The sequence below is a fragment of the Haematobia irritans genome, chromosome 4 (genome assembly GCF_050003625.1).
Source record: "Haematobia irritans isolate KBUSLIRL chromosome 4, ASM5000362v1, whole genome shotgun sequence".
Taxonomy (NCBI): Eukaryota; Metazoa; Arthropoda; class Insecta; order Diptera; family Muscidae; genus Haematobia; species Haematobia irritans.
The window spans coordinates 189,118,254-189,133,109 of record NC_134400.1 but is presented as its reverse complement, the minus strand read 5'-3'; the positions used below and the strand labels follow the sequence as shown (position 1 = coordinate 189,133,109).

The window sequence follows — 14,856 nt, the reverse complement described above, 5'->3', positions numbered from 1 at the left end:
CCAACCATCTTGCAGTCTATAGGGCTTTGCCCAAATAAATTTGACAAACATTCGATTCCTCTATTGGTTAAGCTACACCTGTAGTTTAGTCAATGCATGGTTTTAAGCTGAAATCAAAAAAAAAAAAAAAAAAAACAACAACAAAAATTTTATTTCTATAGAAAATTTTGTACAAATTTATTTCTTTAGAAAATTTTGTGATTTTTTTTTATAGAATTTTGTTCTATAGAAAGTGTTGAAATTTTATTTCTATAGAAAATGTTGTCAACATTTTATTTCTATAGAAAATTTTGTCAAAATTTTATTCTATGGGAAATTTTGTAAAAATTTTATTTCTATTGGAAATTTTGTGAAAATTTTATTTTTGTAGAAAATTTTGCCAAAATTTTATTTCATTAGAAAATTTTGTAAAAATTTATGTCTTTAGTAAATTTTGTGAAAGTTTTTTTTTTTTTTTTTATAGAAAATTTTGTCAAAATTTTATTTCTATGGGAAATTTTGTCAAAATTTTATTTCTATAGAAAATTTTGTCAATATTTTATTTCTATAGAAAATTTTGTTAAATTTATTTCTTTAGAAAATTTTATTTCTATGGGAAATTTTGTCAAAATTTTACTTCTATAGAAATTTTTTTCAAAACCTTTTTTATATAGAACATTTTATAAAAAATTTTATTTCTATAGAAAATTTTGTCAAAATTATATTTCATTAGAAAATTTTGTCAAAATTTTATTTCATTAGAATATTTTGTAAAAATTTATTTCTTTAGAAAATTGTGTGAAAATTTTATTTTTATAGAAAATTTTGTCAAAATTTTATTTCTATAGGAAATGTTATCAACATATTATTTCTATGGAAAATTTTGTCAATATTTTATTTCTATAGAAAATTTTATTTCTGTAGAAAATTTTGTTAAATTTATTTCTTTAGAAAATTTTATTTATATGGGAAATTTTGTCAAAATTTTACTTCTATAGAAAATTTTTTCAAAACCTTTTTGATATAGAAAATTTTATAAAAATTTTATTTCTATAGAAAATTTTGTCAAAATTTTATTTCATTAGAAAATTTTGTCAAAATTTTATTTCATTAGAAAATTTTGTAAAAATTTATTTCGCTAGAAAACTTTGTGAAATTTTTTTTATAGAAAATTTTGTCAAAATTTTTTTTCTATAGGAAATTTTACCAAAATTTTATTTCTACAGAAAATTTTGTTAAATTTATTTCTTTAGAAAATTTTATTTCTATGGGAAATTTTGTAAAAATTTTATTTCTATTGGAAATTTGGTCAAATTTTGTTTATAGAAAAATTTTTCAAAACTTTTTTTTATAGAAAATTTTGTAAAAATTTATTTCTTTAGAAAATTTTGTGAAAATTTTATTTTTATAGAAATTTTGTCAAAATTTTTATTTCTATAGAAAATGTTGTCAAAATTGTATTTCTATAGAAAATTTTGTTAAATTTATTTTTTTAGAAAATTTTATTGCTAAGGGAAATTTTGTCAAAATTTTATTTCTATTGGAAATTTTGTCAAAATTTTATTTCTATTGGAAATTTTGTCAACATTTTATGTCTATAGAAAATTTTGTGAATTTTTTTTATATAGACAATTTTATCAAAATTTTATTTTTATAGAAAAGTTTGTTAAAAATTGTATTTCTATAGAAATTTTGTTAAGATTTTACTTCTATAGAAAATTTTGTCAAAATTTTATTTTTATAGAAAATTTTGTCAATTTTTTTTTTTGAAAATTTTATCAAAAAAATTTTTTTGCACACAAAAATGGCTTAAAAGGATCTCCCTTGCTTTATTTCTACCGCACAATGGCTACCAAAAACTCCCGATCTCATGCCGTTCGATTTGTGCTTCTGAAGCATCTCCGCACAATTACCAACAAAACTTCGGATATCACTTTGTTGGACGTTTTGTCCTGGGGCATTTTAGAGAGTTATTTTGATCTAACAAATAGCAAAGCTTCGATCATCTCAAGACAGCGTTTCACCGTGAATGTGCCAAAATACCGCGGAACCACTTTTGTGCAGCTTCTAATGGCCTTGTCGGGCGTTTGAATGCCATAATTAGTTGAAGAATGGATTAACGAGATTCCTACTGTCCCAATCTACTATTTAGAGAAACTACAGCCAAACAGAACAGGTTCGGAATAATTGGGGGAGAAAGAAGACCCTGTTGACCTTGAATCTATAACGATCATAAAGATGCTATCAAGACGGCGTTACGCCTTAAATGGGTCAAAATACCGCAAAAGCATTTTCGTGCAGCTTCTGAATGGTTTTGACGGCCATTTGAAGACCATAATTCGTGCCAAAAGTAGCCAATTCGAAAAAAATGTGAACTGATTGTAAAATTTAATATTATTTCCGATATTTTTTTATCAATAACAATAAAGCTTTTCTTTTGTGTCATCAGATTGGAGTCAAATTTAATTACCTCACTTTCAGACTTTTTATTCCTTTCCGGTATATTTTGTGGAAATATTTTCTCTACTCCATATTACCGCAATTCATCACATCGTTTAACTAACAAGAGGTCCAAGATAGGAAACTTTTATATGGTGACTCACCTACAAAATTCAATGTCCTGGAATGATTCAGAACAGTATCATGTAAAGGTAGATATATAATAAAAACAGAGGAAGGTACTGTATGACATGAGACAACATGATTTCAAACCTCCTAGACGAATAACAGAGCGACAAAAGGGATGTTATTGCATGTCTGCTTGGTTACCCATGAGTATATTGAGACGTTTTGACTTTGGAAGAGAGGAGAAAAAACGAACCCCAAAACTAGACAGCTGTTGTTGGCTCACTTATTTCCTATATCCCTGCCACAATAACGATATTTTCCTATACAAAAAAAAAATATATATGAAACGAAAATCAAATGAAATGCTAAAGAAAGTGTCAGTGATGGAGATAATGAAGCATGGTGGTGGCATTTATACGTGTCTACCAAAAAAAAAAAGAACACAATACCACCTTCTCTTGATTATTCTCGGGAACCAGACGCTAGACCATAACCAGAACAACAACTAAAACAAATATCATTGTTGTTGACGTGTATACTGTTTGTTGTTGTTGTTGAATTTTTAGGGAAATGGGACGAGGATATGTAAAAGAAATTCATTTTGTTTTACAAATGCACGAATTGAAATGGAATAAAATGATACGAAAACAAAACCCCTCATTTCCTCATAGCCATCATCGCCATCATCATGAACATTGTCAACAATACCTCATATATACATAAAAATACACATTGGTGTCCTTTAATATGCTTTATGTTAAGTGCTCTTTAGTATGTATATTCACAAATAAATACACAATCGTACATACACACGTACATCTACATCTTATAAGTATCCAGGCACTGCGTGTGCTTTGGTCTTTAAGAGAGGTCTTGCCAAAGTTCATGTGATTAAATCGTATAATACACTCAAGAAAAATTGTTCATTTATTGGAGGACTAAAGCGAGGAAGGTCAAGAGTTAGTTGATCCTAAATTCAAGGCGATAGCTGAAGAATTTTCAGTTATAATAGCTTAATTTTGCTTAAGCTTATTTTGTAATTAAACCCTGGAATAATTTTGAACGAAAGGGAAATTTCGGAAGAGTGTTCTCCTCGTTCGAAGTGTGATATGGTAGATGAACTAAAAGAGCTTGACATTTAATGTTCATATTTTTGCAAGAGGCTGTGCCAAATGCTTCGTCATCTATTTAGTGACGCGCTATATTGACGAGATTCCTACTGTCCCCATCTACTAACTAGCGAAATCACAAACAAACGTAGCAGATTTGCAATAAGTGGTGGAAAAAGAAGATCCATGTCATTTACTGTTGTGTCCATATTTTAGCAAGAGGCTGTGCCAAATGCTTCGTCATCTATTTAGTGACGCGCTATATTGACGAGATTCCTACTAACCCTATCTACTAACTAGCGAAATCACAAACAAACGTAGCAGATTTGGAATAAGTGGTGGAAAAAGAAGACCCAGTTGATATTGACTCTAATCCAAAATGACGTTACAGAAGCCGTCGAGAGATATCGTCATCTAATAGTGGATTTCCGAGATTCCTACTGTCACCATCTACCAACTAGCGAAACCACAACCAGACGCAAAGAGTTTGGAATAAGGTGTGGAATAAGAAGACCCTGTTGAGCTTGACTCTATTGCAGATCGACTTTAAAGAAGTTGACAGAGCTAACATATCTCTTCGATTCGATTGTAAAACACTGGAAGAACATGACCGTTATGGTTGTGGCGATAATTTCTCCTCGGAAAATGTATGCTGGGACCACACAAACTTCTCAGTAGGCCGTGCCAAATTCTACTTCATCTACTTAGTGACGCGGTAGTATGGATTAACGAGATTCCTACTGTCCCTATCTACGCTAGATGCGCAACCAAGGCCAAATGGAACGAGTTTGGAATTAGTGGTGCAAAAAGGAAAACCCTGGTGAGTTTTACTGTAATCCATATCGGCCATAAATTCATATTGTCCCTATCTACTATCCAGGAGAAATCACACCCAAGGGAATGGGTTTGGAATAAGTGGTGGAGAAAGAAGATCCTGGTGAGATTGGCTCTAATCCATAACGAACACAAAGAAACTGTCGAGGGATATCGTCATCTAATAATGACGCGTATGAAAGGATTAACGAGATTCCTACTGTCCCTATCTACCATATAACGAAACCACAGCCGAGTTTGGAATAAGTGGTTGAAACACTGTTAAGATTGACTCTAATCCAGAACGACTCTAAAGAAGCTGTCGAGAGATATGGCAAAAGTTTTCTATTCTGTCTTACAGTCGCACTACCGTGAGAAACTTTCGAAGAGAGCTACCATATCTATCTACGAAAGACTTTCACGGTAGTACGACTGTTAAACACTAGATGAGGATGACAGTTATGGTTGTGTCGACATATTCTCCTCGGAAAATACATGCTGTGACGCGTATGAAAGGATTAACGAGGTTCCTACTGTCCCTATCTACCATCTAGCAAAACCACAGTCAAACGGAACGAGTTTGGACTAAGTGGTGGAAAAAGGAGACCCTGTAGAGCTTTATTCTAATTCATAACGCCTATAAAGAAACCATTGCAAGTTGTATGGGAAAAGTTTACGTTTTCAACAGGCTCTGCCATATGCGTCGTCATCTAATTCATGACGTGCAAGAATGGATTAAGGTGATTCCTATTGTCCCTATCTACTATCCAGTAGAATCCACACCCAAGAAAATGGGTTTAGAATAAGTGGTGGAGAACGAATACCCTGTTGAGATTGGCTATAATCCATAACGACCACAAAGAAACCGTCGATGGATATCGTCATCTAATAATGACGCGTTTTGAAAGATTGGCGAGATTCCTACTGTCCCATACCATCTTACGAAACCACAGCCAAACCAAATGAGTTTGGAATAAGTGGTGGAAAAAGAAGACACTGTTGAAATTGACTCTAATACAAAACGACCGTAAGGAAACGATTGAAAGTTATAGTACCATAGAAGTCTTACGGAGAGAGATGTGCTAGATAGTCTATAGAAGGATGACATTTACTGTTGTGGCGATATTTTCTCCACCGATCTAGGAAATGTATGGTGGGAAAAGCTTGTTTTTTTAACGAGCCAAATGCCTCGTAATCTAATTAGTAAGGTGCAAAAATGGATTAAGGAGTTTCCTATTGTCCCTATCTACTATCCAGGAGGATCCACACCCAAGAAAATGGGTTTGGAATAAGTGGTGGAGAACGAATACCCTGTTGAGATTGGCTCTAATCTATAACGACCATTATAAAGCCGTCGGAAGATATCGTCATCTATTTAGTGACGCGGTAGAATGGATTAACGTGATCCATAACGACCACAAAGAAACCGTCAAGGGATATCGTCATCTAATAATGACGCGTATGAAAGTATTGACGATATTCCTACTGTCACTATCTACCATCTAACGAAACCGCAACCAAACGGAGTTAGTTTGCAACAATTGGTGGAAAAAGAAGACCCTTTTGAGCTTAAATCTAATCCATAACGACCATAACCAAGTTATCGAGATATATCGGAAGAGTTTTTTTTCTTTTGTATAGTCGTACTACCATGGAAGTCTTTCGAAGAGTGTTATAGTCATATATAGCCTGGAATAGCATGACATTTACTGTTGTGTCGATATTTTCTCTTTGGACTGGAAAATTAAATGCTTTAGTCACGGAATCTTCTCAACAAGCTGTGTCAAATGTGTCACCATCCAGTAGTGACATGCTTGATTCGATTAACGATATTCCTACTGTTCCTATCTACTATCTAGCGTAAACGTGTCCAAACGGAACGGGATTAGTGATGAAGAAACAAGAGTTTGTCTCTAATCCATAGCGACTATAAAGAAGCCGTCATGAGATATCGTCGTTTACTATATTCCTACTGACCCAACCTACCATATAGCGAAATCACAACCAAACGGAACAAGTTTAGAATAATTGGTGAAAAAAGAAGACACATTTTAAACTTGATTCTAATCCATAACGACCCTAAAGAAGCTGTCGAGATATATCGGAAGAATTTTAATTTCGTACTGCCATCGAAGAGAGATATCGTATATGGGCTATAGGAGGATAACTTTTACTGTTCCTGTGTCGATATTTTCTTCTCGGATCTCGAAAACGTATGGTGGGGTCACGCAAACTTTCCATCAGGCCGTACCACATGCCTCGACATCTAATTTGTGACCTGCAATTGCAGAGATTCCTACTGTCCCTCTCTACTATCCAAAGAAGCCACAGTCAAATGGAACAGGTTTAGAATAATTGGTGGCGAAAAAATATCCTGTTGAGCTTGAATATAGGCCTTAACGACCCCAATGAAGCTGTCGAGAGATATCGTCAGTTAATATTGACGTGCTTGAATGGATTGCCGAGATTCTTACTGCCCCTATCTACTATCTAGAGAAAACACAGCCAAACGGAACAGGTTTGAAATAATTGATGGAGTCAGAAGAACCTGGTGAGCTTGAATCTAATCCATAACGACTATGAAGAAGCCATTGATAGATACCGGAAGAATTTTCTATTTTATGGTCGTACTACCATGGAAATATTTCGAAGGGAGATATGGTAGATGGACTAGAAGACAATGTTGTGTCCATAGTTTCTCCTCGAACCTTGACAATTTATGATGGGGCCTCGTAAACTACTCAACAGGCCTGGTCATCTAACAAGTGACGACATGACAGGATTAGCGAGATTCCGTCTGTCCCGATCTACTATCTACATAATTTTTAAACCCATTATACTGATATATTTATATGTCTTGGTGTATAAGGATGCAATTTTTTTACTAAAGTAGTAATATTTATATAATTCTAAGATAATGATGTTTCGTTGCTTAGTTATGATTCAATTCAAGAAAATTTGCAAAGGGAAGGGCTATCTATGCATTGGTCCAATTTATGTCGTCCACTTTAAGAATCGATAAATCCTTGTAACGAAATAATAATTTTAAATATAAATCCATTTAGTCCTTTTTACAATTTTTACGAAATAAATTCCAAAATATTTGTGATATTTTTCATTTAAGTCTTGGAGAATTTAGAGCTTATTTTTTTTTAGCTCTGGATCCAACATTTTTATGGGCTATCCAGAACATCGTTGGACTGGTGTTCCAGCTAAAACATCTCATCAGTGAAAGTCTTTTTATTAAAATTTTTTGGTGAATAATTTCACAAACGCCTTTTGGGACTTATTTCATGATGCCATAAGCCCCCAATTTTGGGTACTTATTTCATTTGTGATATTGGGGAGTTTTTCATGGAGACTTATATATTGCCGCCTCATAATTTAAGTAAAATTTAGTCATTTTAAAAAATATGGAAAACAATTATTAAAATCATATTCTTCATTTATATACAAGTTTTTTTTTCTGATTTTTAGTTCATGGTCAAAAAGTAGGCAAAAAATAATAAAAATATCCTCACCATTTAAAATTTTAACTAAAATCAACTAACTATGAATTAAAATAAAATTAAATCGCCTATAGGCAGTTTCGCTGTCGTTTTTTTCTGAGTGTATGGAGGGTGCATGGAATATATATGACCATATACCTGCTGTTTGGCCTTCTTGGATGAATGAGTAACTTGAGTGAGTGAGTGAATGAATAGCACGTTTTGGGGAGTAGGCCTGATATCAATGTGTTTTTGCTATTTCATGAAATGCCAGGGTTAATTTGCATTTCCTTGATGGTGAACATACTCGAACTCGAATAACAAAATAAAAAGCCATAGCAAACGAATGTTTTATGTATTAACCAAGGTTAGAAGAATTCCGTATCACAATAATTTTAGTATCGCAGACTAGGGAGATGTCATTAGGCATCGCAAAATGGCAAAGTTGGTTCAGTTTTTATTGGTGGGTCGTCAACCATAACCATTAGGTCGCATTTTATAGAAGACAAACGTAGGAAGTTCATTGGGGTTAAAATTCAATCTCCGGCGTCATGGAGTTTAGTTTTTAACCCTTAACTGCACAACATCACCGATTCCGAAAAAATATATAATATGCAAAATGATAAATAAAGAACATCTGCATACCATATATAAAAAAGTGTTTTTGTGATGAAATTGTGGTTGTATCTTAAAAAGGAAAAGTGCGATTAAACTAAGTTTTTATTAACAAGTTTTTTTTTTTTTGCCAATATTACGTTCGTCTCTGGTAAATATTATTTAACTTCCAATTTGTAGTTTTTTTTTTAATTTTTGGTCAAAATTTGATTTTTAATTTTGACTGCAGATTACTCAGAAGTACTAGAAATTTTCCGGAAAAGTATATTTTTAGAAATAGCGTTATAATGTTTTAAATACAACAAACTTAATTTCATAAAATTCGATCAAAATTTTAAGACTTACGAATTTTTTTCTGGTTGTATCTTAAAAGATACAGTGCGCTTTTAAGGGTTAAGAGAGGAGAGAAAAAAACAAAAAATGCTAGAAAAAATCCTGCGAGGTGCAGTTTGTAAATGACTAAAAATGAGTTCATTTAAGTTTTAAAACTTCTCTTGTAAAAACATAGATACAGGGTGGTTAATATGTATTGCAACCAACTTCGGGCTAGGTTAGGTAAGGTGTAGTAGCAGCCCGATATTTTAGGCTCACATAGACTATTCAGTGTATTATGATACCACAGTGGTGAACTTCTCTCTTATCACTGAATGTTGCCTGATTCTATGTTTAGCTCAATGAAAAGGGACCTCTTTTTATAGCCGCATCCGAATGGCGATCCACTTACACCCAGAGAAGGAATTCACCTCAAACATGTTTCAAGAGAAAACTAGTATTTTTGGAGGGGGAAAATGTAACATTTTGTCGCAAAATTTTTACTGTACTTTTCCAAGGAGGTTGGCTTTACACTAAATATGAATAATATTAAAAAATTTCCATCTTTAATCTTTTATTTTAAAACTTATGGATTCTTTGGGCCAAAATCGTCGAATAACAATTTTGTCATTGTTGACTCTAAAAATCGTCAAAATGGTGATAAATCTACAAGGTTACATGTTATGTTGGCAGTAGTTCCCCCTATGGCGCCGTCCTATACACTTTCATGTGAAATATGTATAAATTAATAGTCCTTTTATATAACACAAAACGACACCTTATAATAATGTTGAAAATTTATTAAATAAAGGCGCGAGTAGGACATTAAGCTCACATTGTGTGTCAAATTAAAAACTCCGCCAAATCCCAAGCAACATTCATGCATGTTGAAGCGTCGACATGAAGAAGAAACCCAATTTAATTTTCGCCCACGTGAAAAATACCATGACTTCAGGGAAAAAACACGAAAGTCATAGACGTAGAAAATGAAAGCCGCTGTTCTGCGCATTTGTTTCGTACTGAAGTGGCAATGAGTGACTGGTGTGGGGTAAAAGTGGGCTAAGAGTCGACCTTGCTATGGTTCTTACAGCTGCTCCCATTCGCACTGTAAGAAGATTCCGAGGAAAAACTTTTACAAGAGTCTGTTTTGTTTGTTTTTTTTTTTTTTTTGCTTTGTCTGTTTTCAGTTTTTCTTGTCTTTTTATTATTATTTTATGTCTTTTTATTTTTGTAATGAGAAAATTTACAGTAATATGTCCCTATGACGTAGGAACCACGGTTGCCGCAGTTGGCATTTCACAATAAAAAATGATTCTATAGAAATAAAATGTTGACACAATTTTCTATAGAAATAAAATTTTGACAAAATTTTTTATAGACAAAATTTTCTACAGAAATAAAATTTTAAAAAAATTTTCTATATAAATAAAATTTTGACAATATTTTCTATAGAAATAAAATTTTGACAAAATTTTCTATAGAAATAAAATTTTGAAAAAATTTTCTATAGAAATAAAATTTTGACAAAATTTTCTATAGAAATAAAATTTTGAAAAAAATTTCTATAGAAATAAAATTTTGACAAAACTTTCTATAGAAATAAAATTTTGACAAAATTTTCTATAAAAATAAAATTTTGACAAAGCTATCTATAGAAATAAAATTTTGACAAAATTTTCTATAAAAAAAAATTTTGACAAAATTTTCTATAGAAATAAAATTTTGACAAAATTTTCTATAGAAATAAAATTTTGACAAAATTTTCTATAGAAATAAAATTTTGACAAAACTTTCTATCGAAATAAAATTTTGACAAAATTTTCTGTAGATATATAAAATTTTGACAAAATTTTCTATAAAAATAAAATTTTGACAAAATTTTCTATAGAAATAAAATTTTGGCAAAATTTTCTATGGAAATAAAATTTTGATAAACTTTTCTATAGAAATAAAACTTTGACAAAATTTTCTATAGAAATACAATTTTGACAAAAATTTCTATAAAAATAAAATTTAGACAAAATTTTCTATATAAATAAAATTTTGACAAAAATTTCTATAAAAATAAAAATTTGACTAAATTTTCTATAGAAATAAAATTTTGACAAAATTTTCATTAAAAATACAATTTTGACAAAATTTTCTATAGAAATAAAATTTTGACAAAATGTTCTATAGAAATAAAATTTTGACAAAATTTTCTATAGAAATAAAATTTTGACAAAATTTTCTATAGAAATAAAATTTTGACAAAACTTTCTATCGAAATAAAATTTTGATAAAATTTTCTGTAGATATAAAATTTTGGCAAAATTAAAAATTTGACAACATTTTCTATAGAAATAAAATTTTGACAAAATTTTCTATAGATACATAATTTTGGCAAACTTTTCTATAGAAATAAAATTTTGACAAAATTTTCTATAGAAATAAAATTTTAACAAAATTTTCTATAAAAATAAAATTTTGACAAAATTTTCTATAAAAATAAAATTTTGACAAAATTTTCTATAGAAATAAAATTTTGACAAAATTTTCTATAGAAATAAAATTTTGACAAAATTTTCTATAGAAATAAAATTTTGACAAAATTTTCTATAAAAATAAAATTGTGACAAAATTGTCTATAGAAATAAAATTTTGACAAAATTGTCTATAGAAATAAAATTTTGACAAAATTTTCTATAGAAATTACATTTTGACAACATTTTCTATAGAAATAAAATTTTGAATTTATTCAAAGAGGCATTTCACAAATTTTCTATAGAAATACAATTTTGACAAAATTTTCTATAGAAATAAAATATTGGCAAAATCTTCTATAGAAAAAAAATTTTAATAACATTTTGTATAGAAATAAAATTTTGATAAAATTTTCTATAGATAGAGTTTTGGCAAAATTTTCTATAGAAATAAAATTTGGACAAAATTTTCTATAGAAATAAAATTTGGACAAAATTTTCTATAGAAATAAAATTTTTGCAAAATTTTCTATAAAAATAAAATTTTGACTAAATTTTCTACAGAAATAAAATTTTGACAAAATTTTCTATAGAAATAAAATTTTAACAAAATTTTCTATAAAAAAAAAATTTTAACAAATTTTCTATAAAAATAAAATTTTAACAAAATTGTCTATAAAAATAAAATTTTGACAAAATTTTCTATAGAAATAAAATTTTGACAAAATTTTCCATAGAAATAACATTTTGACAAAATTTTCTAATGAAATAAAATTTTGACGAAATTTTCTATAGAAATAAAATTTTGACAAAATTTTCTATAGAAATAAAATTTTGACAAAATTTTCTATAGAAATAAAATTTTGACAAAATTTTCTATAAAAATAGAATTTTGACTAAATTTTCTATAGAAATAAAATTTTGCCAAAATTTTCTATAAAAATAAAATTGTGACAAAATTTTCTATAGAAATAAATTTTTGACAAAATTGTCTATAGAAATAACATTTTTACAAAAATTTCTATAGAAATAACATTTTGACAAAATTTTCTATAGAAATAAAATTTTGAATTTATTCAAAGAGGCATTTCACAAATTTTCTATAGAAATACAATTTTGACAAAATTTTCTATAGAAATAAAATTTTAACAAAATTTTTCTATAGAAATAAAATTTTTACAAAATATTCTATTGAAATAAAATGTTGACAAAATTTTATATACGGGGGCGGTTCGGAAACTTCTTAGCCTATCAATAAAAGAGAATAGTTAGTTTTTCAAAAATATTTTTATTTTTCAATATAATCTCCTGAAACTTCAATACACTTAGTCCAACGCTTTTCTAGCAATTCTTTTTTATTTCTAAAGAAAATTTTGTCAAATGTTATTTCTTAAAAAATTTTGTCAAAATTTTATTTCTATAGAAAATTTTGTCAAAATTTTATTTCTATAGAAAATTTTGTCAAAATTTTATTGATATAGAAAAATTTGTCAAAGTTTTATTTCTACAGAATTTTTTTTGTCAAACTTTTATTTGTAACGAAAGTTTTGTCAAAATTTTATTTCTAAGAAAATTTTGTCAAAATTTTATTTTTCTAAAAAATTGTATCAAAATTTTATTTCTATAGCAATAAAATTTTGACAAATGTGTCCAATTTTTTTTTTTATAGAAAATTTTGTCAAATTTTTCTTTGTAACGAAAGTATTGTCAAAATTTTATTTATATAGAAAATTTTGTCAAAATTTTATTTCTATAGAAAATTTTGTCAAAATTTTATTTCTATAGAAAATTTTGTCAAAATTTTATTTCTGTAGAAAATTTTGTCAAAATTTTACTTCTGTTGTTTTTGATCTCAGCTTAAAACCATGCTACAAGTGCAGCTTAACCAACAGAGGAAAAGTATGCTTGTCAAATTTATTTGGGCAAAGCCCTATAGCGAGATGGTTGGATGTACAGCTGTTTCGGAATTACCACATTCCTCATCAGCATCCTCTACTTGCAGCAAAATTATCCACCAATTATCCATATTTTTGGTGAGAAACCTTTTAAGTTGCTGTTCGCTTTATCGGTTGGCGTCCGCCTACCCAATATATACGAAAAACCAGTTATTGTATTTACTATAACAATTTGCCAAGTATTTTCAAAGACCAGCATATGGAGAGAGAATTTCGAAGACCTTTGTTAAATTTGTACGTTTATAAAAAAATCCAAAGATCTTTAAATAAACCTTTTCAAAAATTTCCATCAAACTGTTTCAGAAACCACCGGCGTTTTTTGTTCTTAGCTAATTCAATTCTCTTTAAAAATGAAATAAAAAAAATTATATTAAAATTTACATTACCACCCCGAAAAAAAAGAAAACGTGCCAAAAATATATGTTCTCAAGAACATTATGACACAAAAATCACAATCATCACCCTTATCATTATTAAGAGAGAATTTATCATTTGCATCAAAAAATCTTCATAATCATCATTCACATCATTTTAAGGAACCCCACATCGTGGTCAGTATTAAAGAACGGCGAATGTCTTGTGTCTCATATAAATCTTGATTTGTTTTGATGACTGCAATGAAAATGTATTTCGAAGAAAATGTATTTCGAACAAAATGTGTGTGAGTTTCTTTTTTTGTACTTTTTAACAAAATATGAGTGTCACGGTTAATAGCTAAAGTTCATATATTTTTTATATATAAAGGAGAGCACATAGTATATATGTGAATATAGATCAAAAAAATATTTTGTTTGAAAAATTCAAAGAAAAAGAAATTCGAGAAAGCAAAGTTCAAGGTAAAAACAAAATCAAAATATTTATGCTATATCTAGAAATAAATTAATAAAGGGTGGCCGATATGTAATGCAATAAAGTAAATTGCTATGATTTTAAACCTTTTTTTGTTTTATTAATCAAAAGCTAAAAATGTCGGAAATATTTAGTATAAAATTGTATAATCAGTTTAGTCTTGCTCGAATTGGCTGCCTTTGGTACGAAATGTGGCCTTCAAACGACCAACACACTTCACGAGAGTGGCTCTGTGTGATTTTGGATATTCCTAGTAAAGCGCCGTCTTAAGAATATCGACACTTAGGTATTTCATAGTGTCATCCTTACTCCCCCCAAGTACCATAGGAACCAAAGTCCAATAGATTGAGCTTTTGGTGGCCATTGTGCGGTTAGGTTAGGTTAGTTTAGGTCAGGTGGCAGCCCGATGTATCAGGCTCACTTAGACTACTCAGTCCATTGTGATACCACAATGGTGAACTTCTCTCTTATCACTGAGTGCTGCCCGATTCCATGTTAAGCTCAATGAAAAGGGACCCCCTTTTTATAGTCGAGTCCGAACGGCGTTCCACATTCCAGTGAAACGTGGCGCCATTGCACCACGGTGGCTCCCGTGGTACAATGGCAGTAGAGCTGAAACAAACAACCTCCTTTTTAAGTCATTCTTGGTTGACTCGAGTCCTTTTGCAATGTCCATGGTCAGAGGCTGATATTTTTGCCTGGCCAG

At 29.8% G+C, this 14,856-nt stretch overlaps 1 long non-coding RNA gene across 1 annotated transcript; it reads left to right on the top strand.

Annotated features, from left to right (window-relative positions):
• Positions 1–13,830: 13,830 nt before the first annotated feature.
• Positions 13,831–14,232, top strand: LOC142236151 (uncharacterized). Its single transcript, XR_012721918.1, has 2 exons — positions 13,831–13,962; positions 14,046–14,232. It is a non-coding gene; the product is annotated as an uncharacterized LOC142236151 (long non-coding RNA).
• Positions 14,233–14,856: the final 624 nt, after the last annotated feature.